Genomic DNA, 5509 nt, shown 5'->3' on the forward strand with positions numbered 1-5509 from the left:
TAGATGATTTGGAGGAGGCGGGTCCATTTATTTTTGGCCGGTTGTTCAGTTTCAGTTTCATATTTACTAACGTGATAATCACTACAAATATGTTTGTTGCCGTCCTCAATTTTTCCTACTCGAATTGTTGCTCCGACGATCTGGAACTACAGGAAGAATTAGACATGTCAAATTTCATTGTAAAACAAATATTGAGAAAGGTTTCCGGTTACACCATTAAAGAACAAAACGGAACATCAAAGAAACTGTTTCTGGACTTAGCAGAAACCGAAGAATCGGGAGAGACGGAGGATTTGTGGAGATCTAACTGGTCTTTCTCAGTTGCCAGATTTACCCCTGTTATGCATCGAAGTCGAACAGTCCCGTTCCGTAGTCACGGAAATGTCGATGACGGGGAAACAATGGTGCATCGCGATATCAATAGCGCGCAATCCTTGCTTTGGGAAACATGCAAAGCTGATGAAAAACCCCGTCATTATGTCCCTCGAACTGTTTACACAGACATTGACGAGGATTCGATAACAGGACAAAACGAAACAAGCAGTACTGGAAACCCCGAAAAGGTCTCATTGCCCTCTGGTGACGTTTGCTTGGCTCCTTTAAATGGAGACAAAGGCGACAGGCTGAAAACAGGATGTGTGTTCTTAGTTGACGACATCATTTGTGGAGCTGATGGCTATGACGATGACTATGACGACATCGATGTCAATAGTGCCAAAAATGATCCCTGGGAGGAGTTTTTGAAGCTACTGGACGAGGATTGCTTTGATGACTCTTCATCAGTTGTTCAGTTGGGTTGATCAAGTCCGGGGGGAGGGGTACTCCCCTATAAAAGTGACGGGGGCGCTCGTCGTACCTTTTAGGGGTTTAAATTTGTGGATTGGTACCGCTTAGGGTGCTAGAACCTAAGATAACTGCTGCCAGGGTTGTCTTTGTACCTTTTCGGGGCCTGCAGTAAGGTTATCGCCCGGGGTTATCAATCTGAAAAATGTATTTGTGCCAGTTATATAAATTTGTTGTTGATGAATAGGGCATTTGCATGATGGCATCTTTTTACTAGCTGCTACCTCCTGAATCCTTCGGGTTTTTGCTTTCTTGTGCAAATTAGCGCTATTGTTATTTAAACCACGCTGGGATTACCAAATTTAAATGTGAAAGGAAAAACGAAAAGAATTCTGGTCGTAGTAGTAAAACGACGCCATCGTGCAAATGGCTAGCCTGCGAAAACATCCGTTTCTCCTCGCTCTTCGCCGCTGGGGACGTTTCGCACTGAGGAACGTCTGCGACTCAGCGCCAGAAATTCCACACTGATGACGCAAATCAATGTTTACATAATAAATCCGGTAGTCATGGGGTTCCAAATATGAATATATTCAATTTTAGGTTTCTCCTGGTCGATTTTGGTAAAGTGTTGTGTTTATCTGCGAACGAGCTCCAGCAAAAATCAAATGCTTGTTCTAGAGAAGACTATATTCCACAAATATTGACTGTTTTGTTTAAGACTCATCGCCTTTACATTTGACCTTTGTGGCCTTTTTTCTTTTGTCTGTCATTCGTAAACAAAAGCTAAAACAATGTATCTACTCCGTCGACCAATCAGGGCTTGTGACCGGATTCTGGACATATTTTATGTCATCAGTATGGAATATCTGTCGCTGAGTCGCAGACGTTCCTCCGCCCGAAACTTCTCGCGGCGAAGAGCGTGGAGAAACGGACGTTTTCGCAGGCTAGCAAATAGCCTATTGGTAACTCTTAGGAGTGGAAATGAATTTAGGACAAGAACGTAAAACAAATTTCTGGTACCTTTTAGGGGTGTTCTCGAATTTTCCGACGAGCACTCCCGTCACCCCCAATCGATCGCTGATAAGTTTGAGCTATTCGAATGATATATTCGATTTTTTCTTGAACGTTTGCTTTGCTCTTCGTTTTGGAAACTGTTGTTTTTATTATGTTTTTTACAAAGCAGAAGACCAACCTTTTGCTTTTATGATGAGTGATGAAGCCATATGAAAGGAACAGTAACTATAACGATCTAGGTAACACCTTTATTTATTCAAAGGCGTTACCTAGTTCTTTTAATTAATTATCCTTGCAAAAGGCGATGTACCTTCATCACAGTTTTCTAAAACTTACCAAGAGATAACATCATGTAAATTAATGTTATTGCTACTTCAATTACGTCAACCTTTAAGCTTAGTGTTGAATACTGACCGTTTACTTAAAACGAAAAATTGTCAACAGAAAAGAAATGAAAAAAACTACATTGAGCGACGCAGATACGTCTCACAAAAAATTATCTCGGGCATCCAAATTTAAGAAAATTGTCAGCCTTCAGCAAACAACCTCTTAAAGCAGGTGCAAATCAATGAGCCAAGCGATTTGATCGAGTAACATTGGTCAGCGAATTCCCCACTCCGACATTTTGTCAATTAATCTTATAAATAAGTTCTTGTGAGCTTAGGAATCCTTCCAAGACCATGAAGACGTCTCCCAACAACAGTGCACGATGAAGCGTTAACCATGTATTTTGAATTTGTTATTAGACAGTAGGGAAAAGAGGTCAGTGTTGTTGTCAGTTGTCATCTGCGCGAGCTGTGCATCTGCTATCGCGTGTGCAAATCATTCTTTGCACAGTTATTTCTTTCAAAAAAAATTTTTCGGTGCATTAATAGTTTTCAGGCACCTCAATATGGATTTTACAATCTTTTTGAATAAACTTTCTGTCAGTTTCAACACGAAAACATAAACAATGTGAGGTAAAAAAATATAGTCATGCAGACATTGACGCGTACTGCTTTGAGCGCGCGCTACAATAATAAAATTTTAAGTTAACTGCTTGAACTTTGGAAATCCCTGCGAGGTTTAAATAATAAAAGCCCTAATTTGCACAAGAAAGTAAAACCCTGAAGGATTCTGGACGTAGTAAAGAAACGACGTCATCGTGGAAATGACCTATTGTTGTTTCTGTTATGTCTTTGACAGAGCAGATGACCAACCTTTTGCTTTTATGATAAGTAATGAAGCCATATGCAAGGAACAGTAATTACAGATCTAGGTAACACCTTTATTTATTTAAAGGCGTTGTCTAGTTCTTTAATTTTTTACCCTTGCAAAAGGCGATCTACCTTCAGAGTAACGCAGTGATCGATTTGAGAAATCACACAATTTACTAAATTTTATTAAGAGATAACATCGTGTAAATTAATGTTATTGTTATCGTGGCTAGAATTGCACCACTTCAAATACGTTAACCATTTAAGCTTAGCTCTCGTGTTGAATACTGAACGTTTACTTAAAACGAAAAATTTTCAAGTTATTGTCAACAGAAAAGAAAAGAAAAGAAAAAATATTGTGAGCGACCCTAACACGTCTCAAAAAAATTCTCCCTGACATCAAAATTTAAGAAAATTGTCAGCCTTCAGCAAACGACTTCAAAAAGCAGGTGGGAATCAATGAGCCAAGCGATTTAATCAAGTAATCAGCGAATTCCCCACTTGGACAGTTGTCAATAAATGTTGAATTAAAACACATCTACGAAGGATAAATTTGGTAAGGAGGGAGGGAAGGACGAACAAACGGACAGACTGACTTAACATCACGCGTCAAAATACGGCAGAGATAAGCAAATACCAGGTTCTCTTCCCTATCTGGCTCAGCAAAGGCTCCGCCATCAAAATGACTCGGGTATATTAATTTCCGCCCGACCCATAGGAGTCTAGACCTTTACGTATCTCTTCTTAGGCTCCGTCTCTCGAAAAGACAAATCTTATCCTCATCGGAAGTCTTACCAACAGATCCGTTTTGATTTTTAAAACAAATAAGCAAAAAAATAGTTTTTGTATAATCAAGGGAGTTTTTGTCATCTTTAGTTCTTCAAACCGCGCCAAGCAGTTTCACTTTTTGAAGAGGTGAAAAGTCTACACGCCAGTGCGTTTCGGTTTTGAGATAAATAACGTCCCTTTTTTTGTGAACCTTTTTCAAAGGTCGTCACTTTTAGTGCTGCTTAGCTTATTATATTCTCCATTGTCACGCTTTCTGTTGGCTCGCTTTTGGAGGAAGTTTACGGAACAAAGGCCCTCTTTTAACTGGAAACGTTTTTCATGACGGGCTTAGGCTACAAAAAAAATTCTGACCAGGAGGTCTTCTAATCTCGTAAAGTCCTTGTCACCGCCTGCCGGAAACAATCAATGAAGCCCTTTTTTTCTCTCAGTATCTTGTTTCATTTGTTAGATTTACTGAGGTTGTCGCGACTGTCGCACGTGAATATTTCGCTAAAGTTTCTGTCGCTTTACTGTATAACGCTGGTTGCATTTGCGAAGCTATGAGCAAAATGGCTAGATTTCTAATTACGCCTGGCAAGTGTTAAATCTACTTTAATTTAACGGGAAGATGCCGGCAAAAAGAATCCGTTTTAACCTACGTCAAGTTCGACCACTACACTGCTCAACGAGAGTGGCAAATTATTTCTGTAGGAAATCCTTACTTGGTTATCGACTTCGGTAAGTTTAGCTTTGTTTAGCCGAGCAATTGATGGTAAGTTGTGATTTTTAATATTTCGGTTTTTTGTCGATGAAAAATACCGAGAAAAAATATCGAGCGGAAATTATTTTTTTTCGCACGTGCTCTCTGATGATGTATTTCACATAATTTTTGATAATGTATTACAAAAAGATTCTGTCAGGATTTCTCGATATTTTATCAGTTTCACTCTATCACACGCCGCCCAACAAACAATCGCTAGCCTCTAGCAATTTGGCGCCGGCTTTCCTATTTTGCTTTTGCATTTTGATCACCGTCTCATGAAAGTGCTTTTAATTATTTGTGCCGGGAAATATGTACCGCGCGCGTTTGTTTGGCGCTCAGATCATTGACATCTGTGGAAGAGACTCCAGACAGGTAAGAAAACTTAATAATTATATCAGTAGCATTTGATGTTTAAAATTATAATTCTGGATTATTCTATTCTAGTTCAACACTCGAGAGAGTCAGCTCTTTTCTCAAAAAAATTTCGCAGACAAGTAGTCTCGCTGGGTCATGCATATGCAGGGTCCCCTTGTTTCCTGAGCTTTTGTTATCTGCGTTGCATAGTATTAACCTGTAGTATCCTGGGTAGTGTATACCTGAAATCTACAGTTAACTCGTAAAAATGCTCTAATCATTCCTGTAGTATCCTGGGTAGTGTATACCTGAAATCTACAGTTAACTTGTAAAAATGCTCTAATAATTCCTGTAGTATCCTGGGTAGCGTATACCTGAAATCTACAGTTAACTTGCAAAAATGCTCTAATCAATGCTGTAGTATCCTGGGTAGTGTATACCTGAAATCTACAGTTAACTCGTAAAAATGCTCTAATCATTCCTGTAGTATCCTGGGTAGTGTATACCTGAAATCTACAGTTAACTTGTAAAAATGCTCTAATAATTCCTGTAGTATCCTGGATAGCGTATATAAATCTACAGTTAACTTGCAAAAATGCTCTAATCATTCCTGTAGTATCCTGGGTAGTGT

This window comes from Porites lutea, chromosome 7 (genome assembly GCF_958299795.1).
Source record: "Porites lutea chromosome 7, jaPorLute2.1, whole genome shotgun sequence".
Lineage (NCBI taxonomy): Eukaryota > Metazoa > Cnidaria > Anthozoa > Scleractinia > Poritidae > Porites > Porites lutea.